Raw genomic sequence first — 24,023 nt, forward strand, 5'->3', positions numbered from 1 at the left:
TAAGTGGTGGAAGGAGGAACATCTGCTCCTTCAAACCAGATGGCCTAGATTCAAATTCAGCGTCAGCTATTCCCTGGCTGTGTGACTTTGGGCAGGTGACTTTCTCTGTGCCTGTTTCCTCATCTATAAGATGGGGACAGTGCTGTATTCCATGGGAGCTAAGATTGATCCCAGAACCTTCTTGATCCTACTGGAAGATAACAAAAAGACAGCCGAGCTGTGGGCCATCTCAGGTTTTGAGATTTCAACGTCATCAAATGTTCACCTTTGGATCGATGACCAAAAATAATGCCTGCTTGATAGGGTTATTATGAAGATGAAATGACTGACTGAGGCATAGGTAAAGCACTTAGAAAGTGTTTTAAATGTTAGCACCTACTAATCATTCACTTAATGTCGGCTATGATTATTACCATTATGTATGTGCTTTTGTTAAATGGCCTCAGATAAGGAGGGAAAAAAACACAGGCAGAGACATTCGACTTCACCCTTGCCACTTCCCTCTGCCTCGTCTCCACATGGTATCACACTGATTCTCAGGACCCATCCTGGATCAGAAGGTCAGGAGTCAGGAGACGAATGACTTCCCTGGAGGTCCAGTGAGTGAGACTCCGAGCTGCCAATGCAGGGGGTGTGGGTTCGGTCCCTGGTTGGGGAACAAGGATTCCCACATGCCAGGTGGCACAGCCAAAAGAAAAAAAAAAGAAATTTGGAGGTAAGTTAGGGTTCTGCATTTTTACCGAGTCTTCCCCCAGTTTAAACCTGAGTCTGGGGTAGTTGATATGTAAGAAGTTGCTGTGTGGAACTATTAGAAACACTTGGTGGTCAGGTCAGAGCAGGCTCTGCAGCTGGGCAGCCTGGCTTCTCATCCCGGCGCTGCCATTTCCCAGCTCTGTGCTTGGATAAGTTACTTATCCTGCTGTTCCTCAGTTTCCCCATCTGGAAAATGGACTTGATGGTACCAGGCACAGGTGAGTTAATACATGTAAAGTTCTTGGGACAGAGCCTGACTCATAGCGCACCTATAGTAAACAAGCTTAGCTAATGTTTGTCAAGTACTTGTATAATTTTTGGGCACATCCCATTGGCTAGATGGAGAAGGCAATGGCACCCCACTCCAGTACTCTCACCTGGAAACTCCCATGGACAGAGGAGCCTGGTAGGCTGCGGTCCATGGGGTTGCCAAGAGTCGGACACGACTGAGCGACTGCACTTTCACTTTTTACTTTCATGCATTGGAGAAGGAAATGGCAACCCACTCCAGTGTTCTTGCCTGGAGAATCCCAGGGATGGTGGAGTCTGGTGGGCTGCTGTCTGTGGGGTCGCACAGAGTCAGACACGACTGAAGCGACTTAGTATCAGCAGCAGCATTGGCTAGAACCTGGGCATTTGGCCAGACCTAGCTGCACAGTTGGCTGGGAAATGGTGCTTTTCTTCTGTTATTAAAGAGGAAAAGAGGTTTGAAGACTGGTGGCTCAAGTGATAAACATTCTGCCTGCCAATCCTGGGGACATGGGTTCGATCCTTGGGTTGGGAAGATCCCCCGGAGAAGGAAACAGCAACCCACTCCAGTATTCTTGCCTGGGAAATCCCATGGACAGAGGAGCCTGGCGGGCTACGGTCCATGGGGTCACAAAGAGTCAGACAGGACTTATCACCTAAACAAGTTCACTGCATCTATTCTGTCATCACTCTACAAATGAGCCCATCCAGTGATTTTTTTAATTTTGGTTATTGTGCTTTTCTATTTTCCATTTGGTTATTTTCCTTGTATTTCTTTGCTGCAGTTTTCTGTCTTTTCATTTGTTTCAAAGGAAATCATAATTGCTTTTTGAAGCATTCTTATGATTGCTCTCTACAGTCCACGTCAGATAATTCCAATATCTGATGTACCTCAGTGTTGGCATCGTTTCTTTTTTTTTTCTCATTCAGCTGGTGATTTTCCTGGCTGTTAGTATTACAGGCGATTTCCTGTTGTATCCTGGACATTTAGGCTGTTGTGTTAGGAAATTCCAGGTCCTGTTTAAATCTTTTTATTTTAGCAGGCAGTCACCCTATTTAGGTTTAGCATGCAGAACCTGGTCTACTTGTAGCCTGTGGTTTTAGTGACACTTTAATGTTGAGCCTTTGTTGTGCTGTTTTAGTTGGCTTGGCTTCTCTGGTGCCTCTAGGGTTTCTACTCATCCCTGCTGTTGCCATCTGTGGGATGAAAGGCACTTCCCCAGTCCCAGCCACCTGGTCTCTGGGTTCAGAAAGGAAGTCTTCAGCCCACACTGATGACAAGTTTTTCCCCTGGGCCACTTGTTTTCAGAGGAGCTTCCACTCTGTCCCCATTGCCAATGCCACTTGTCCTGCTTGCTGTTATTGGCAGGTCTCTTCTTTGACCTAGAGGAGGAATGAATCTACCTTGGCCATCTTCTGCCATCAGATCGGGGTTTAGGAGACATGGAGTATGAATTGCTTTTTATTGCTGGATCAGTTCAGTTCAGTCATTCAGTCGTATCTGACTCTGTGACCCCTTGGACTGCAGCACGCCAGGCTTCCCTGTTCATCACCAACTCCCTGAACAAACTCATGTCCATCGAGTCGGTGATGCCATCCAACCATCTCATCCTCTGTCGTCCCCTTCTCCTCCTGCCTTCAATCTTTCCCAGCATCAGGGTCTTTTCCAATGAGTCAGATCTTTGCATCAGGTGGCCAAAGTATTGGAGTTTCAGCTTCAGCATCACTCCTTCCAATAAATGTTCAGGACTGATCTCCTTTAGGATGGACTGGCTGGATCTCTCCAAGGGACTCTCAAGAGTCTTCTCCAACACCACAGTTCAAAAGCATCAATTCTTCAGTGCTCAGCTTTCTTTATAGTCCAACTCTCACATCCATACATGACTACCAGAAAAACTATAACTTTGACTAGACGGACCTTTGTCAGTAATGTCTCTGCTTTTTAATATGCTGTCTAGGTTGATCATAACTTTTCTTGCAAAGAACAAGCGTCTTTTAATTTCATGCCTGTAGTCACCATCTGCGGTGATTTTGGAGCCCAAAATTTATTGCTGGGTAGGAAGGATCATAAGATACCCAGCCACTGTGACGGTCTTTTAGTCTTGGGTCCTTAGCCAGTCTGCCTTTCCCTTTTCACCTTTTAGAGTCCTCTATGGTTGCCTCTTTTGTTATCTCCAGGGTTTATAGTTGTACTTGGACAGACAAATCTATACCATTTTGTCTGGACCAAAAGCCCACCAGAAAGGCTATTTTAAAAGGCAGTGTTGTCGTAAATATTCTCCAACCAATCCTTGAAGGACCTGGAACATTCACTGAACAAATATTGTTGAGCACTCACTATGTGTCAGGAAGTGTCATGGAGATAAAAAATGAACAAAGTAGACTTGGTGCCTTCCCTCATAGAGGGGACTGACTGTTCAGTAGAATGGGGAATTATTTCATAGGAAAATTTATACTTGGAGGCCAAAATGGTATCACTTAGAAAGAACACTTTATCATCTATCTTCCACTGTACGGTCAATACAACAAAGACCAGGAGCACATTATGGCTAGAGATGCAAAGAAGTGTGCCGACTTCAGAATGACAGTGAAAATAGGAGCCCAGAAAGCACTGACAAGGATCAGAATCCTGCAGTGTTTACCAAAGAAGAACGTGAGCTCCATGGGCTGGTCAAAGAAATGGAATTGGGAGTCCCGGTCCTGATAGTAGGTAGAAGCTCAGGCCAATTCTCATCACCTCCCAGAAACACACTGGGGAGGGATGTAGAGGATGGTTTGATTAGTCCAGGAGTTGTTTGGACAGTAATAGGAAACATGTACAGGAGACAATTAAGGCTCTATTTCACTCAACTAATAAGAAGCCAAATTGGGACAAAAATATCATCTCTGATATTGAGTCATGGAACAGTATTTTTATCGAACAACTCCCTTTGCCATGGTGATGCTCCTACCTTCAAAAGAAAGCTATGGGGCAATTGGCTATAAAATAAACAGTAGATTCAGAGTGTTGTGGAGATGCTCAAAATTTTTAGACTCTCAGGTTTCTTCAGGGTTCCCTAAAGGCATGAAGTGCAGGCATTCCTACTAAGCTGAACGGGTAATCTGAAAGGTGTTTCAATAATGATTAGTGTATTATGAGAGAACTGTCTGATTCAGGTTATGATATCTGTGTGTTTGTGAGCATCTGCAATATAATCACCATCTCACAGAAACACTTGGGAGGTTGTTTCAAGGGCCAGTGATTGATGCCTGTGGTCTGCTGAGCTGGAATAGTTTTCATGATTATTGGAAAAATCAGAGCACATCTATAAATGCAAAAGTAGTCCCAGCATCTTCAAATATTTGAATATTTGTAAAGTCAGTTAATTCAATAAGAGGCCCTAGACCCCTTTTTCTTGAATATTTTTTTCAAATTGATAATTAGATTATATTGAATATAATTTTTGTTGCATTCCAATAAGATTAGTGCCCTTTCTCAGCCTGTGTACTTATTCTAGTGTATTTATCTTCATCTGGAAAGATTTTTATTATTGCTATTTCTTTTTAGTCATTATTCTATCCATTTTTCTACAAGGTATTTTCTTTTTTATTTACACATAACCATTCCACATGTAAATTGCTGGTACTAAAATTTTATTTTCTGAAATATTAAAGCTAATTAATTTTCTAAACTTTAATCTTAAAGTTATTGAAATGAAACAAGTTTAGAACAGGATAGAGGACATAATGTACCAAGTAGAATTTTCAGAGATAAGAGTTTGGTATATACTTTTCCATAGTAACAACAAAGCATTCCAATACTTTTGGTCATTTGTAGTTATCATCAGAAGTAAATCAAGACAATCAGCTGCCCAGTGTACCCCCATTTAAAAAAATTTTTGGCTGCACCGAGTGGCTTGCAGGGTCTTAGTTCTTGGGCAAGGGACGGAACCCAGCACCCTCGGCAGTGGAAGCACAGAGTCCTAACCAGGGTTGGATTGCCAGGGGGTTCCCTGTAGCCCTATTTTGAAAGGGCATGACTAAAAGCATGGGCAGTAGCAAGAAAAGCAGAGACCAAGCTACCTGGAGCCCATTCTCTAGGGCAGATGGTCAGTTGTAAGAGACCCTGTGGTCCCTCAGTTCAGTTGAGTCGCTCATTCGTGTCCAACTCTTTGTGACCCCATGAACCACAACACGCCAGGCCTCCCTGTCCATCACTAACTCCTGGAGTTTACCCAAACCCATGTCCATTGAGTCAGTGATGCCATCCAACCATCTCATCCTCTGTCATCCCCTTCTCCTCCTGCCCTAATCTTTCCCAGCATCAGCACAAGCTTCTTCCAGCCCAGCATTTCTCATGATGTACTCTGCATATAAGCTAAATAAGCAGGGTGACAATATACAGCCTTGACGTACTCCTTTTCCTATTTGGAACCAGTCTGTTAGCTACCATTTAAAAAAAATTCTCCAGTCTGGATTCTTGGACCTTCTCAGGTGGCTCAGCAGTAAAGAATTGCCTTCCAAGCAGGAGATATGGATTCAGGATTGGGAAGATACCCTGGAGAAGGAAATGGCACCCCACTCCAGTATTCTTGCCTGAGAAATCCCATGGACAGAGAAGCCCAGTGGGCTATAGCCCATGGGGTCCCAAAAGAGCCTGACATGACTTATTGACTAAAATTAAAAACAACCTGGATTCTTAATCAGGCAAGAGGGCTTTGAAGTATAAGAGAAAGAGGAGTCTATGTTGGAAGTCAAGTTTGTTGCAAAGTAGCAAAAATGATGGGATGAAAAAGAATCAGGAAAGAAAGAAAGGAGGGAGGGAGGGAGGGAAAGGAAGCAAAGAAGGGAAAACGAAAATGAACCAGTCAGTGTCACACTGACCTGATTTCTTAACTAAAGCCTTTAGGGTTTTGCTGTTGTCATTGTTATTTGTTTTTATTGAAGTATAGTTGATTTACAATGTCCTGTTAATTTCAGATGTACAGCACGGTCTTTCATATGTACGTGTACATATATATGCATATATGTAAATGTACTCTTTTTCAGATCTTTTCCTTTATTGATTATTATAAAATCTGTAGAGGGTAGGGCTTCCTAATGGCTCAGTGGTAAAGAATCCACCTGCCAATGCAGGAGACAAAGGTTTTATCCCTGGTCTGGTAAGATCCCGCATGCATGGGGCAACTAAGCCTGTGCGTGACAACTACAGAACCTGTGCTCTGGAGCCCGGGAGCTGCAACTACTGACCCAGGTGCTACAGCTACTGAAGCCCGCACGCCCTAAAGCTCTTGTGTTTCTGCAACAGGAGAGGCCACCCCAATGAGAAGCATGCTCTCTGCAACTAGAGTAGCCCCAGCTCTCTGCAACCAGAGAAAAGCCTGTGCAGCAACAAAGACCCAGCACAGCCAAATAAATAATTCTTTTTTTAATATTAGGTTAGTTCCCTGTGCTATACCCATTGTTGGTTACCCATTTTATATATATAGTAGTGTGTCTACTTAACCAAATTCTTTGACTCATCCTTAAAGTAGAGAAAAAGCCAACACCCAAGGACATTCCACTGAATAAGAACTGTAACATACTCTTCACAATTTGGCATCCCTGGACAGTGGTGGAGTTTCTTTTTTTAACGTAAAGCTATAACACCGTGGCTTCTTTCAGCCAGAAGCTTTTAACCCCACCCACCCCTCCACCCTTAGGCAACCAGGGGACTGGTTGATTATAGGATAAAAAGCATCAAAATGAAACCTCCACCTTTGTATTCTAAGGTAGTGATTCAAAGGTCCCCAAGTGAGTAAGGACATGCATTAAGATGATTCTAGTACACTACTTTTCCAGCAAATTGCAAGAAACACTCCTATGAAACCTGTGCAAAAATGCTGGAACAAAAGCAGAATGGACCAGAGGATGAAGAGCACACTTTGGAAGAACAAAATTTTACAAAATTTCTTTGATTCTCAAGGAGATTAAAGAAAAGAAGGACTCTACAAAGCAAGAAAAGAATGTCAAATAACCCAAATTCTATCTCTAACTCTCCATATAGTATTTACTAAAACAAGTAAGCAAAAGCACTCTAAGATTTTTTTTCTTCATCTTTAAAATGTAAAGGAAAACGTATGATCAAGTTGTGTAGGAAAGACCTGCCGATACACATTGAATCCACTTAAACACAGAATTAAGTTCAAATAACTCTGGTAATTATACTTAGAAGGCAGAATCTAAATCTTATAATCACTGAAAGAAAATCTTGGTGTATAACAATAATTTAACTAATAGTCTGGGACAAAATTCTCAGAGCATGCAAACAAAATGGTGAGGCTGGGGAAAATGGAAAGCAGGATTAGTGCCTTATTTTCCTTCCCTGTCATAAGACATGCTCAATAGAAACATTAATTTTGTGGTGTGATTTTTGCCATGTTTTTATTTTTAAGTGAGAAAAGCCTCTTTCATTTTCTTAAAACTAAATTCAGGTGATGCAACAGACTAGCTGTATTACAGAGCCTCACATATTGAGGTTACAGAAGAGATCTCTGAGGCTATCTATGAAAATATCTAATGGCCTAACACATTCTATTGTTTCATTTCAGACTCGGAGCAAAATGATGCCAGTCAGCTGAGCCAAGTGTGTACATTCCTCACCCAACCCCAGACAGCTTAATAATGGTTCATTAAGCAGCTAATTAGACTTGCAGTACTTTCAGCCAGGCTCACAGACCCCGCCCAGTCGACACACCTTTGCCATGCTCCTTTCTCTCCGTGCTTCTCACTTGGTTTTGCTGTTTAGAAGTGGCCCAAGAGGGATTTTTATATTTTAGGAGAAACAAGCAAACAACTTTTGTATTTTAAGCATCTGTCGGTGCAGTGATTTTTGGTTTGTTTTGTTGACTGTGCAGCCAAAGAGGTGCAGTAGGGAACGCAGTGATTCCAGGACCTAAATCTAGAAGAAGAGGCTGAAAATAGGCGGGCAGGTGCCAAAAAGCTAGACAGGCGGCACCTGGGCAGGACCATAACTCGTGTGGTTCTTCCTGAAGACCGCCTTGCTCTCATGACCTGAAGGAAATCCCAGAGACATAGATTCAGACTCCACTTATTTGATTGAGGCGATTGGGTATTGCTTGTGGAGAATCCTTGCACTTAGAATTTTGTCCTGGTCCTGCCTTGGCAAAGTGCCAGTTTGTGAACCTCCCTGGTGTGCAAACTGGTCACTTAAAGTGAGATTTTTGTTCTTGTTTTGAGAATTGTCATAATTGAATTATTATTTTCTAAATATAGTATGTTATGTATTTCAAGCAAACATTTTATTTATTTACCAATTATCTTTTTTCATCAATCATAATAAAGAAAAAAAAATGAAACGGACCTCAGAACTGTGGGCAGGATTGCCGTTCATAAGTGCTGCCATCTAGTGGTTGCACTTTAATAAAGTTCTCTATAAAGTACTACCCAGGGAGTCTTTTCTGCGACTGCTATGGTAAGTGATTTATTTATTTATTTATTTATTGTCTAAAGGACAATTCACGGTACACATTTTATTTACACTTTTGTACATTATCTTAATATGAATGGGGCCACTTTTCTACTTGAGCTATTTTTTAACCAAAGCAAAATAACCTATGTAGTGCTACAAAGTGTTAAAATACAGCATAAAGATGCAAAAACAGAGATAGTAATTCTAATTGGGGATTCGCTGATGGCTCAGTGGTAAAGAATCCACCTGCAGTGCAGGAGACGCAGGGGCCTCAGGTTCAAATCCCTGGGTCAGGAAGACCCTCTGGGGTAGGGCATGGCAGCCCACTTCAGTATTCTTGCCTGAAAAATCCCACAGACAGAGGAACCTGGTGGGAACCTTGTGGGATCACAAAGCATCGGATGCGACTGAAGTGACTGAGCACAGCAATTCTAATTAGGAATGTAATTATCATGTTATTTTTTTTTTATTTTAATAATCCACAATTTTGTCTAGAAAATCACACAAACATGGATCACTGATCTGAAAGAAATGCATAAATTTGTAGCAAGGCTTTGTTTTTACAAAAGACAAAATTACCAAAGAATGCACAGATTAATGTTTATTTCACCTTTGTGTCGTATTCCTGTATGCTTCACTAATGTTACATAAGGAAAAAAAAAAAAAAGAAAAGCAAAACAAATGAAAAACTGAAATCAGAATCACTAATGTTACCAAGTAGGGAAACAAAATCTAGCAGCCATCAGCAAGAGTACAACACAGACAATTCTGTAAAAAGAAACAAAATTGCTAGAAAACTGTGTGCATCATATTCTTTCAAACCAGCAGAATGTGCTCCTGCATACAATGGAACATAAACAGAATTGTTCTCGTGTAATGCACAGATATGCAAATTCTTTTTTTTTTCACTATTGTAGATGAATCAAATGTGTTTGTAATGGTTAATTAAACTATTACAGAATGGGCCAGGAACAAATACATTTATGGATTCTGGAGATGATGCCTACTCGAATTCTTTAAGGACAGTGGACCTAGTGATGTGGGCCTAGTGAAAGTCACTCAGTTGTGTCCCACTCTTTGACTCCATGGACTATACAGTCTATGGACTTCTCCAGGCCAGAAAACTGGAGTGGGTAGCCTTTCCCTTCTCCAGGGGATCTTCTCGACCCAGGGATCAGACTCAGGTCTCCCTCAGTGCAGGTGGATTCTTTACCAGCTGAGCCACAAGGGAAGCCCAAGGATACTGGAGAGGGTAGCCTATCCCTTCTCCAGGGAGGGGATCTTCCCGACCCAGGAATCGAACTGGGGTCTCCTTATTGCAGGCAGATTCTTTACCACCTGAGCTATCAGGGAAGCCCCAGTGGGCAGTGGACACTCTAGCCAAAAATGTTTTTAAAAATATAAACACAGAAGTACAGGATAAAGGTAACTGAGGCTTCTCTTATTTCTTAACATCATTTAGATGAAAATCAAATTTAAATGCAGTCCAATGTGCTTTTGACTAGGCTTTGGCTCAGCTCCCAAATCTTGATTGCTTGACGCAGTCTCCTGTGAGAATACTCAGAAGGTGTCTTCTTAAACAACACACCTATTTTTTATGGTGGAACTGCTCTTAGTAGCTGTGTCTTCATGGGACTGATAACCTACCACTATCTTTGGAGGAAGTTCTAACCTTTGCTTGTCCCAGTTCAGTTCAGTTCTGTCACTCAGTCGTGTCTGACTCTTTGTGACCCCATGAACTGCAACACACCAGGCCTCCCTATCCATCACCAACTCCTGGAGTCCACCCAAACCCATGTCCATTGAGTCAGTGATGCCATCCAACCATCTCATCCTCTGTCATCCCCTTCTCCTCCTGCCCTCAATCTTTCCCAGCATCAGGGTCTTTTCCAATGAGTCAGCTCTTCGCATCAGGTGGCCAAAGTACTGGAGTTTTAGCTTCAGCATGAGTCCTTCCAATGAACACCCAGGACTGATCTCCTTTAGGATGGACTGGTTGGATCTCCTTGCAGTCCAAGGGACTCTCAGGAGTCTTCTCCAACACCACAGTTCAAAAGCATCAGTTCTTCAGCGCTCAGCTTTCTTTATAGTCCCACTCTCACATCCATACATGACCACTGGAAAAACCATAGCCTTGACTAGACGGACCTTTGTTGGCAAAGTAGTGCCTCTGCTTTTTATATGCTGTCTAGGTTGGTCATAACTTTCCTCCCAAGGAGTCTTTTAATTTCATGGCTGCAGTCACCATCTGCAGTGATTTTGAAAACTTTGAAACTAAACACAGGATTTTCAATCTCCCCCCCCCACCCCCCCGCAACTATGCCCTTCACAAGTATGGTGCTTTCTCTTCATAACATCCTGCTCAATGCAGTGATTTTCAGGAGGGTCATGGAGGAGAGGTGATGAGTCCTAGGGTGCAGGTAAGGAGTTTCCTGAACCTCTTGAAACACTAGTTTTAAGTCAGTCTCTAGTTCCTGCTTTTCAATGTGGATGGCATTGCTGGACAGAGAAGGAAATGGCAACCCACTCCAGTGTTCTTGCCTGAAGAATCCCAGGGATGGCGGAGCCTGGTGGGCTGCCGTCTCTGAGGTCTCACAGAGTTGGACACGACTGAAGTGACTTAGCAGCAGCAGCAGCAGCATTGCTGGATAGTCATGATGCTTAAATTTGTTGGAATTTCCTGGAAGCTTAATTCTCATACTATTTTGGTGATTTTAAAAAAAAGGCCACTTAGAATAAAACATAACACTTATTAGGCATGTGCCCAGACTAGCCCTAGGGATACAATATGAATTATTGTGAACCTTAACACTGAGAAATCTTAAGATCAGGAAGACAAACGTGTTGTAAAATAATTTTCATTTTGTATGAGAGGTAATGCATTGGAATTCCAGTAGAACTATTCAAAACCCTAAAGGAGGATGCCATCAAGGTGTTGCATTCAATATGTCAGCAAATCTGTAAGACCCAGCAGTGGCCACAGAACTGGAAAAGGTCAAACCTCATCTCAATTTCCAAGGGTAGTACCAAAGAATCTGCTAACCATTGGACAATTGCACTCATCTCTCATGCTGGTAAGCTCATGCTTAAAATCTTGCATGCTCAGCTTCAGCATTATGCGAACCTAGAACTTCCAGAAGTTCAAACTGGGCTTCAAAAAGGAAGAGGAACCAGAGATCAAGTTGCCAACATTTGCTGAATCATAGAGAAAGCTAGGGAATTCCAGAAAAACATCTACCTCTGTTTCATCAGCTACACCAAAGCATTTGACTGTGTGGATCATAATAAACTGTGGAAAGCTCTTATGGAGATGGAAATACCAGACCATCTTACCTGTCTCCTGAGAGATGGTCAGCCATCTCCCAGAGTTTGCCCAAGTTCATGTACACTGCATCAGTGAGGCCTGGTGTCCTGTAGTCCATGAGGTTGCAAAGAATCAGACATGAGAGGACAACTGAACAACAACAGCAAATGAGAAGTAAGACTTTTGACTGTGCAAAGCACAAAGGAGAAAATTATCCGAGAGATGGAAAATCTTTACAAAGAAGTGATCTATAAGCCAGGTTTTGAAAACTATTTATGAATTACCTAGGTGACAAAACAGAGGCATTTCAGACAGGCCATTAGCCATTCAATAAATATTTATTGAGTATCTATCATATAGTAGGTGCCTCAGGGGGTATAACATGTGCAAAGGCTGGAAATATAAATGATATTTTAGAGTATGTTATTGCCAAAGCAGAAAATAGAATAAATAGATGGAGCAGTAGGAAATGAAGGTGTGAACTTCATGGAAAGACATATTCAGATTCAAATCTGATATCCACCACACTTTCTTGGTCTATCAGTTCGGTTCAGTTCAGTCGCTCAGTCGTGTCCAACTCTTTGAGACCCCATGAACCACAGCAGACCAGGTCTCCCTGTCCATCACTAACTCCCGGAGTCCACCCAAACCCATGTCAACTGAGTCAGTGATGCCATCCAACCATCTCATCCTCTGTCATCCCCTTCTCCTCCTGCCCTCAATCTTTCCCAGCATCAGGGTCTCTTCCAATGAGTCAGCTCTTCACATCAGGTGGCCAAAGTACTGGAGTTTTAGCTTCAGCATCAGTCCTTCCAATGAACACCCAGGACTGATTTCTTCTAGGATGGACTGGTTGGATCTCCTTGCAGTCCAAGGGACTCTCAGGAGTCTTCTCCAGCACCACAGTTCAAAAGCATCAGTTCTTCGGCCCTCAGCTTTCTTTATAGTCCAACTCTCACATCCATACATGACCACTGGAAAAACCATAGCCTTGACTAGATGGACCTTTGTTGGCAAACTAATGTCTCTGCTTTTTAATATGCTGTCTAGGTTGGTCATAGCTTTCCTTCCAAGGAGTAAGCATCTTTGAATTTCATGGCTGCAGGCACCATCTGCAGTGATTTTGGAGTCCAGAAAAATAAAGTCAGCCACTGTTTCCACTGTTTCCCCATCTATTTGCCATGAAGTGATGGGACCAGATGCCGTGACCTTAGTTTTCTGAATGTTGAGCTTTAAGCCAACTTTTGCACTCTCCTCTTTCACTTTCATCAAGAGGCTCTTTAGTTCTTCTTCACTTTCTGCCATAAGGGTGGTGTCATCTGCATATCTGAGGTTATTGATATTTCTCTTGGCAATCTTGATTTCAGCTTGTGCTTCCTCCAGACCAGCGTTTCTCATGATGTACTCTCCATATAAATTAAATAAGTAGGGCTATACACTTAATCAAATAACATAAGCTCGTTAAATATCAGCTCTCCCATCCACATGATATAAGAAAGACTGTTTATTAGGTTATTGGGAAAGTTAAATGAGCTTATAGTTGTAGAGGTTCATGGCATTGAATAAGGACTAAAATATTAATTATTATAGCTATCATCTTTTGCTGAATAATAACCACAAAATATTTGTGGCCTACAATAGTTAGCATTTATTTTCATGTTCATTGAGTCTGCAGGTCAACTGGTGATCAACTGATCTAGACTGTGGTTGGTCAGGAAGTTCTGCTTCAGGCATGTCTGCTTAACCCACATATCTCATTCTGGGCTCAGGTTGCAGGGACAAAGGCAATCAGGGTATGTTCTTCTTAGAGTAATGGCAGAAGCACAAGCCCAACCACGCAAGCTCCTTTCAATCTCTATTCACGCCACATTCCTAACATACCTTCGGTCAAAGCAATCACATGGGTAAGTCAAAAGTCAGGGCAGGAAAGCACTCTATGCCTCCATGGAAACATGACAAGGATGTGGATATATAATATGGAGGGGAATAAGGTTTGGCAGTGATTTACTTTGTTTTATATATATATATTTTGTTTGTTTGTTTGTTTGTTTAATAGCAAAGGCCTTGTGTGTCATCCTAAGGAGTTTGAACGTCATTGTTCAGGTAGTGGGAAAACACCTGATCAAACCTGTGATTTTATTTATTTATTTGTGATATTTATCTTATTTGGCTGTGCTGGGCATGTGGGCTCTTTTTTTTTTTTTTTTTTCATTTTTGACTGTGCTTGGTCTTTGCTATTGCACCGGGGCTTTTCTCTAGTTGCAGCGAGCAGGGGCCATTCTCTAGTTGCAGTGTGTGGGCTTCTCATCACAGTGGCTTCTTTTGTTTTGGAGCATGGGCTCTAGGCCACATGGGCTTCAGTAGTTGCTACACGTGGGGTCGGTAGTTGTAGCTTATGGGCTCCAGAGCACAGGCTCAGTAATTGTAGCCCATGGGCTTAGTTGCCCTATGCCATGTGGGATCTTCCTGGACCAGGGATTGAACTGGTATCCCCTGCATTGCAAGGCAGATTCCCAACCGCTGAACCACCAGGGAAACCCCCCCAGGGAGGATCTTCAATCTTGGTTGCAGCACTTGGGCTCTTTTAGTTGTGGCATTTGGGATGTTTCGTCTCAGCATGTGGGATCCAGTTCCCCAACCAGAGATCAAACCCAGGCCTCTTGCATTGGGAGCTCAGAGTCTTAGCCACTGGACCATTAGGGAGGTCCCAAACCTGATTTTAGAACACAGGTTGCCCTGATGTCGTGGAGAAGAGAATTGAAGACAAATATGACTAAAAGCATAAATACCGTCACTAAATACAAATAATATGTTGTAGCAATTTCTTAAAGATGACAAAGGCCTGAGCTAGACTGGTGCCTTGGCTTGCATTGAGGCGAGAGACTCCATTGAATAAAACAAAGAGAGTAATACAGTAGGTTAAATCCTGAGGCTAAATCTCGAAGAATTTATTAATTTTATTTTATTGCTTTGTTCTTTAAAATTATTGAATAAATCTGACTAGAGCAGTTCTTCAGGCCATGGAATTTAGACTTAATAAACTAGAAGTAATCTTTAATTGCATAAAATGGTCTCCTGTGGATGATGTAGAAAGTGAACTCAGAGGTTTATGAGAGGCAGTTTATACTGAATTGGTAAGAACCAACTGCTAAGTTATCAGGAATTTTGTGAGCCAGTTGACTTACATATTATAAATTAAAATGTTGATTTATATTATTAAAAATTAAACTGTATAAACTTACAATGAAATATACTGAAAATAAAGATAATTACTCTGCTTCCAGTCAAGATGAAGTAACAGGAAATGGATTGACTTGTCCCAGGTGGCGCTAGTGGTAAAAAACACACCTGCCAATGCAGGAGATATAAAAGACATGAGTTCAATCCCTGGGTCAGGAAGATCCCCTGGAGGAGGGCATAGCAATCCACTCCAGTATTCTTGCCTGGAGAATCCCATGGACAGAGGAGTCTGGCGGGGTCTCAAAGAGCTGGACACAACTGAAGTGACTTAACAAACACATGAAAAACAATTTTTTTTAACTTAGACAAAATGCATGAAATAGCAGTTTTCTGGACATTGGACATCTGGTAACAAAAGACAGTGATCCCCAAGAGATGAGAAAAAATGAAAAGAAGCCTGCAAGTGGCCCCAGCTTACTGCCCTGAGAAAGGTTCCCAGCCATGGAGCAGAGAGAGAGCCTGCTAGCAGAGCCCAGGACTCGCTGAGCTGAGGAGACAGACCTGAGGGTCCAGGGGTAGCAAGGGAGCTCCAGTTCTCAGGCCAATACCAGGGGAGAGACCCGCAGGGAGAGAGCATCTCAGAACTCTGGATAGGGTCCCACTGGAATATTATGCAGAGTACCAGCCAGTACATGCATGTAAGAAAATAGTTTGGTCCTGGAAAAACAACTATCTGAAAGTATTACAGGAAATAGTAGTCTGTGCTCACACATGATCTGAAATAGTGCCTGTTCCCATGGCTGGAAAAACTCATAATTTGGGTAAAATACTCAGAAAGGCCTTCCCTTAGTACTAGGGAACATCCAAATCTAGACTAAACACTGCTCTGGCCTCACCTTAAACACCCTGAAAATTGAGGCCCGAAAGGAGCAAACTGTTTTCAAATAACTTAACTACATCTCAGAAAAAGCTCAAGAAGATGTACAGGAGTACATCAATAGGTTTCACTCAACAAAGTAAAATTCAGAATGTCTAACTCCAGATTACAGGATTGCAAAGAAGCAGGAAAACAGGAGCTGGAGAAAGAAAAATTAATCAATTAAAACCAACTCAGAACATACAGAGGTTGTAATTGGCAGAAAGACTATAAAACTGTTATTTATTTTAGCTCTATTCCATGTGCTCAATGTTTAAGTACAAATACAGACGTTAGGAAGTTGGTGAAGTTGAATACATAGCAATAGAAATAAAACCTAAAGAGTAAAAAGAAAATTTTTAAATGAAATGAGCATCACTGAACTTGGAGATAGAAAAAACCCAATCAGTTGGTAGATGAATAAACAAATTATACTATGTTCATACAATGGAATATGGCTCAACAATGAAAAGGATAAGTTATTGATACATACAATATGGGTGAATCTCAAAATAATTAGTCTCTGAGAGAAGTATCATAATGACAGGGTATACATTGTATGATTCTACACATACAAAGTTCTAGAAAATCCAAATTATAGTGACGGTAGATATCAGTGATTGCCTGAGGAACAGAATAAGGATGGTAGGGGCAGAAGGAAGGGATTACAAAAGGGTACAAGGGAAGTTTGGGGGGTGATGGATAGTCTATTGATTGTTACATGGGTACATAAATATATCAAAAATTATCAAATTGTACACTTTACACGTGTGCTTTTTTTTTTATGCCAATGAGACCTCAGTTAAAAAAAAAAGTCTGACCCACAGTGGTGATTTAGTAAAATTTGGCTGTATTGAACACACACAGATAAGAAATATTCAGAACTTACCATTTCCTAATTATTTTCCACATTCTGTTGTCATCTGTGTTCTTGGGATTACTGTTTACATCTATTGAATCAGTATGGTCACATGTGATACTGTGCCACTTTTCATCTCTGCACAATCCCACATTTGCTGATACCATGCTGGTAGCTTGAAATGGGTCATGGTGGGAACGTATACATGACAGAAATTGGCAAATGCTGCAAATCACGGCCACTCACCGTCCACCCCACCCCCACCCCAATTCCAAGAGCTGTAGTTAGTTAAGAGATACAGGTCTAAAACCAGATATTCTGTTCCTAAGTCCAATGATCCTTTCACCAAACCATGCTACCCATCTCACCAGCATAACTAGAAACTGCTCAGAGACACACAGGGGAGCGGCAGGCAGAAGCTGAGACTGAAAGGGCCGTTTCCTCTGCCTTCCAGCCTGCGGAGCAGCATGAGTTAACGCTTGGAGGCAAACGACGTTTTCTTCGTTGTTTCCTCCCATTTCCACTTCCTCGCTACTCCCTCAGCGCCCTCGCCACCTTCTTTCATCTGATGAAGAAACCGATCTGCTCTCAGACAGCAGTGCTCAACAAAAAGGGATACCTTATTTACAGTGCAATTTCAGCAACCTCTGAAAATGATTTTTCTTTTAGCAAGGGTTCTTCCCAACACTTCCTGATGATAATATAGGAATATGTCAACTATATTTCTGCTCCCAAATGGGACATATAATTTAAAGATGAAATTTATGCATTTCCATGGTTTATTTGAAATCTGGGTTTTACCAGAAAAATCCACATATGCCAAATTTCTGTCTTCACCAGACTGTGTGTATAACAAATAGAGTTAAATTAGTTAAATGTTAATCACTTAGTCACGTCCAAATCTTTGTTTCCCCATGGACTGTAACCCTCCAGGCTCCTCTTTCCATGGAATTCTCCAGGCAAGAGTACTGGAGTGGATGGCCATCCCTTCTCCAGCGGATCTTCCCAACCCATGGATCAAATGCAGGTCTCCTGAATTGCAGGCAGTTTCTTTACCATGTGAGCCATCAGGGAAGCCGGGAGTTAAATAAGGGATCAATTAAATTTCGTATTCCTGCCCCCAACTGCTATCACTGGACTTCCAGAATCCCTCTGAATTCTTAGGGCATGTTTCACATCAGCTTAGGAAGTCCTCTCAAATGCTCTGGGGTTCTGGTTACCTGGTTAATGTGTTTCCCAGGAAGGGAAGCCCCTGAAAGTGGTGCCTGGCACTGTTGCCTATGTCCAGGATAAGGTAGAATCTATTGAAGCTGCCATCTTTCATTGCTCTCAGGGCTGCCAAATCTGGAGGTGCCAAAGCAGCCCTATATTTTCTATTGCTGGTGATGCCAAGTCACGCTGATCTGTGAAAAGACAAGTGGAGGATACCCTCTTCCTGGATTATCTCAAGCTGTGTTCCCCTAGCTCCTAGAGTGCCATGTAATACATTCCTTGGAATTTTTGGTAATTTTTCTTTCTGGAGGGCTCCAGGAAGAACAAAGGGAGTGGAGTCAGGGGACAAGAATCCAAGTCACAGAACTTACGGTTTCTTCCATCTTTGGCTTCAGGTATGTGATTGGGAGGGAGGGGGACTATGCAGGTGTCAGAGATGGCAGAGGAGAAAAGAAAAGTAGAAAAACAAGATAGAAGTCTGGTCCAGACATGTCTAAATGCTGGTTTTGACTCAACAGGGCTCTGCTACATCCAATCATGTGGATAACCTTTAATTTTTCCTATCGTGGTAAAAATTGGTCTCATTTAAACTCCTTGAACTAATTCTTACCATACTGGGGAGATGTCTGGGTGGCACATACAGAGATGGTCTGTGGTTGTTTAGGAAATTATGCAAGTGTTAGATCATATTGCCTAGTAGCTTAACATTTGTTTTGTATTTTTAACTAATGATACTTCTCATTCTATCACTGAAACTGGTATTTTTGTTTTTGTGGGTGAAAAATTGAGAAGGGTGCTTTCAAATGGCAGGAAGAAATGCACAATACAGAATCTTTTCCTTTTCCTTCTTTCAGATAATGTTAGCATTAACTAAGGTATAGATCCTAACACAGGAAATCAGTTTTATAAAGAGAAAAATGAGGCTCTGAGAGATTCAATGTGTTAAATTCACAAAGTCCTAGATGGCAGAGATGAACTAAAAGTCTGTGCACCTTGACTCCTAAATCAGCAGCCAACCCTCTGTGTTGGCTGCTTGCTTATCACTTTATATTATCTACTCAAATCCTAAAGCCCAATCTGCTGATAAATGTTATGGAGGAAGACCTTTCTGTTATATTTTGATATTTGTTCATGACTGCAACCCATGCAGTTGCTGAGGATTTTCACATGTACAGCCTTTACATCGTGGGTATTGGGGAAATCATGAAAGCTTTACAAAATGGTAAAGTAAGAAGTCAAGAGACACCTGGAGTAACAGAAAAATTTGGCCTTGGAGTACAAAACGAAGCAGGGCAAAGGCTGACAGAGTTTTGCCAACAGAACGCACTGGTTATAGCAAACACCCTCTTCCAAGAACTCAAGAGAAGACTCTACACATGAACATCACCAGATGGTCAACACCGAAATCAGACTGATTATGTTCTTTGCAGCAAAAGGTAGGGAAGCTCTATACAGTCAGCAAAAACAAGACCAGGAGCTGACTGTGGCTCAGATCATGAACTCCTTATTGCCAAATTCAGACTTAAATTGAAGAAAGTAGGGAAAACCACTGGACCGTCCAGGTATGACCTAAATCAAATCCCTTATGATCATACAGTGGAAGTGAGAAATAGATTCAAGGGATCAGATCTGATAGACAGAGTGCCTGAAGAACTATGAACGGAGGTTTGTGACATTGTACAGGAGACAGGGATCAAGACAATCCCCAAGAAAAAGAAATGCAAAAAGGCAAAATGGTTGTCTGAGGAGGCATTATAAATAGCTGAGAAAAGAAGAGAAGCTAAAGGTAAAGGAGAAAAAGAAAGATATACCCATTTGAATGCAGAGTTCCAAAGAATAGCAAGGAGAGATAAGAAAGCCTTCCTCAGCTATCAAGGCAAAGAAATAGAGGCAAACAATAGAATGGGAAAGACTAGAGAACTCTTCAAGAAATTTAGAGATACCAAGGGAACATTTCATGCAAAGATGGGCACAATAAAGGACAGAAATGGTATGGACATAACAGAAGCAGAAGATATTAATAAGAGGTGGCAAGAATACACAGAACAACTATACAAAAAAGATCTTCACGACCCAGATAACCACAAGGGTGTGATCATTTGCCCAGAGCCAGACATCCTGGAATGCGAAATCAAGTGGGCCTGAGGAAGCATCACTACGAGCAAAGCTAGTGGAGGTGATGAAATTCCAGTTGAGCTCTTTCAAATCCTAAAAGATGATGCTGTGAAAGTGCTGCACTCAATATGCCAGCAAATTTGGAAAACTTAGCAGTGGCCACAGGACTAGAAAAGGTCAGTTTTCATTCCAATCCCAAAAAAGGGCAATGACAAAGAATGTTCAAACTCCCGCACAATTGTACTCATCTCACATACTAGCAAAGTAATGCTCAAAATTCTGCAAGCCAGGCTTCAACAGTACATGAACCATAAACTTCCAGATGTTCAAGCTGCATTTAGAAAAGGCAGAGAAACCAGAGATCACATTACCAACATCTGTTGGATCATTGAAAAAGCAAGAGAGTTCCAGGAAAAAAAAAAAAATCTATTTCTGCTTTATTGACTACATCAAAGCCTTTGACTGTGTGAATCACAACAAATTGTGGAAAATTCTTGAAGAGATGGGAGTACCAGGCCACCTGACCTGTCTCCTGAGAAATCTTTATGCAGGTCAGGAAGCAACAGTTAGAACTGGACATGGAACAACAGACTGGTTCCAATTCAGGAAAGGAGTATGTCAAGGCTGTATATTGTCACTCTGCTTATTTAACTTCTATGCAGAGTACACCATGAGAAACGCTGGGCTGGAAGAAGCCCACGCTGGAATCAAGGTTGCCGGGAGAAATCTCAGTAACCTCAGATATGCAGATGACACCACCCTTATGATAGAAAGTGAAGAAGAACTAAGGAGCCTCTTGATGAAAGTGAAAGAGGAGAGTGAAAAAGTTGGCTTAAAATTCAACATTCAGAAAACTAAGATCATGGCATCCGGTCCAATCACTTCATGGCATATAGATGGGAAACAATGGAAATAGTGAGAACCTTTAATTTTGGGGGCTCCAAAATCACTGCAGATGGTGCCTGCAGCCATGAAATTCAAAGATGCTTACTCCTTGGAAGGAAAGCTATGACCAACCTAGACAGCATATTAAAAAGCAGAGGCACTACTTTGCCAACAGTCTGTCTATTCAAAGCTATGTTTTTTCCGGTAGTCATGTATGGATGTGAGAGTTGGACTATAAAGAAAGTTGAATGCTGAAGAATTGATGCTTTTGAACTATGGTGTTGGAGAAGACTCTTGAGAGTCTCTTTGACTGCAAGGAGATTCAACCAGTTTATTCTAAAGGAAATCAGTCCTGAATATTCACTGGAAGGACTGATGCTGAAGCTGAAACTCCAATACTTTGGCCACCTGATGCAAAGAACTGACTCACTAGAAAAGACCCTGATGCTGGGAAAGATTGAAGGTGGGAGGAGAAGGGGACAACAGAGGATGAGATGGGAGGATGGCATCAGTGACTTGATGGACATAACTGTGACTAAGCTCCGGGAGTTGGTGATGGACAGGGAAGCCTGGAGTGCTGCAGTCCATGGGGTTGCAAAGAGTCAGACACAACTGAGCGACTGAAGTGAGAAAATCTTTCGATAAATCATAAACCCCCAGGAATGCATTGTTGTTAAATAGTGTGTTTTTAAATCTCCTGTAATTCCCCAGAGACACATCACTTGAAAATCATAACTTGGAACGTTTAAAATCATACTTCTAAACTTCTAAAGCTGCAGAAGCAACTGAATGATTTAGTTCAGACAGGGGGTTTGTAGGACTTGGTTCTAATATTAGACAAATCAGTTCCCTCATCTCTTGCTGACCTATTTGTTCATCCATCCAAGTCATTACCCTAATCTCTCTATAGCTTCTGTGTTCTGTGTACAGTAATTAGCACATATGGGATCCATTTGTAGCAAGCCATGTCACAGACTGTAGCAGGCAGTCTTTGATAATAAGTTTAAATACAAACATTTATGAAAAACTTCTTTCCCTAAGAGGAGCAGCAGGTTGATTAATTAGAAACAGTTAAGCAGTACATTGCTTCCCAGGTGGTGCTAGCAGTAAGGAACCCGCCTGCCAATGCAGGTAGATGTAAGAGATGTGGCTTCAGTCCCTGCATCAGGAATATCCCCTGGAGGAAGGCATGGGAGCCCACTCCAGCATTCTTGCCTGGAGAATCCCGTGGACAGAGGAGCCTGGTGGGCTTCTGTCCATAGGGTCGCAGAGTCAGTCACGACTGAAGAGACTTAGCACATAAGCAAGGTGTACCTTGGCAATGGTTGACAGGCAAGTGCAGAAGTCTCTTCACTCCAGATCTGAATACTGTTCTACAGTGTGACACTGGAAGACCTCTTCGCTACATGAATGGGTGTGTCCGGTACCTTACGGGGTGGGAGGCACTGATTGCAAAATCTAGTGAACTAGATGGCTGTGCAATGACCATTTCTACTCATCCAATCATACTCGGTTAGCTCCTTTATGTATCTTTTGAAATTATATATGAAAGTTGTGTTCTGCAAAAGTGGGAACTGTGAACTAGAGAAAATATGTAAATATAATTATATATACACATATTTTATACATTCATTATTATAGGTGTGTCTCTCTATATATACATATATATATAGACATTTATTTTATCTATTTCCTATATCAAATACACACACCTATACTCAGATGGTAAACAGTCTGCCTGTAATGCGAAAGACCCGGGTTCGATCCCTGGGTCAGGAAGATCCCCTGGAGAAGGAAATGGCAACCCACTCCAGTGTTCCAGCCTGGAAAATCCCATGGACAGAGGAGCCTGGTGGGCTACAGTCCATGTAGTTGCAAAGAGTCTCATATGACTGAGCTGATCACGCTGACTGATGATACACAAACAGATTTTCTCCACATAACAAAGAAGAAAGTTTCTTCTCTCGAATTGTTGCTTAAATAGCTCTGCTGTGAGGAAGAAAATCAAGGAGGATAATGATACTCCACCTGAGTCTGTTTTATTCATTTACTCCTCAATCTTTGCAATAAACACTGCTATAAATGTTGCTGCTCATATGGAATGGATATATCATATTCTTTTCCAAAGGACAATGTCAAAAACAAAACATATATAGCATGGCCTTATTATTCCTTTGAAAAAAAGAGTCACCCATCTTTAGAAAGTTATTTATATTTCCCTGGTTTTCATTGATAGGCCCTCATCCCAGTACTTTTCTTTAGGCCAAGTAACTCTAATCTTCTAACCTTTTTTCCTGGCAGGAGTTGATAAACTATTTTCCAGGGTCAAATCTGGCTTGTTGTCTATTTAACCTAAGAATTTTTTTTTAACATTGTTTAATTGTTGTTGAAACATTTTTTTTTTTTTTTTTTTTTTAGTGAAGGAGAATATGTGCTGGAGAAGAATATAGGGCCTACAAAGATCTAAAAATATTTACTCTATGGCCCTTTATAGATACAGTTTGTTGATCTCTAGTCTAGGAGTTAGCTCCAAGGCCCTAATGGGCAGAATGAAAATCATGATGGTCTAGGCTTGTTTCTTTTATTTTTATTAGTTGGAGGTTAATTACTTTACAATATTGTAGTGGTTTTTGTCATAAAAACAGTGGTTAGATGTCACGAAGTAGGTGGCAATGCCTTAACCGTAGGCGTGTTTTCAGGCCTGAGAGCCTCTTCCATCCTTGTCAAGGGGAGTGCTAACCTTCTCTCCTTTCATACAACACTAGGCTTGTTTCTTGATAGTCCTAGTTATTAGGCAAGACCTGACTGTGTTAGACAGTAGTATAGTTTCCTCCATTTCTCTGACCAGAGGATGAGTCTTTTATCTAGAAAGTTATCCTATAACCAACAAAGCACAAGTTTGGCAACAGTACATATGGAGCATTGAACAAGTTTGAAGACATCCACAGAGTCACATGATACCAAATCCATTGAGTAGGCCAATGAATTTATGTCAGTACCACCTTACAGTTGCATCCATGATAATTATGCAGGTGAGGTAGCAAAATAAAGTGGGTATATGGTCCTCTACTGTTTTTGCTTGCTCATTTGCCAAACTCTT

The 24,023-nt window shown here is 41.6% G+C and overlaps 1 non-coding gene across 1 annotated transcript; it reads right to left on the bottom strand.

The window, feature by feature from the left end:
• Positions 1-23,559: 23,559 nt before the first annotated feature.
• LOC122685632 lies at positions 23,560-23,685 on the bottom strand. Its single transcript, XR_006338488.1, has one exon. It is a non-coding gene; the product is annotated as a U6atac minor spliceosomal RNA (small nuclear RNA).
• Between the last annotated feature and the right edge of the window lie 338 nt (positions 23,686-24,023).

This window comes from Cervus elaphus, chromosome 28 (genome assembly GCF_910594005.1).
Source record: "Cervus elaphus chromosome 28, mCerEla1.1, whole genome shotgun sequence".
In the NCBI taxonomy this organism is placed as follows: Eukaryota; Metazoa; Chordata; class Mammalia; order Artiodactyla; family Cervidae; genus Cervus; species Cervus elaphus.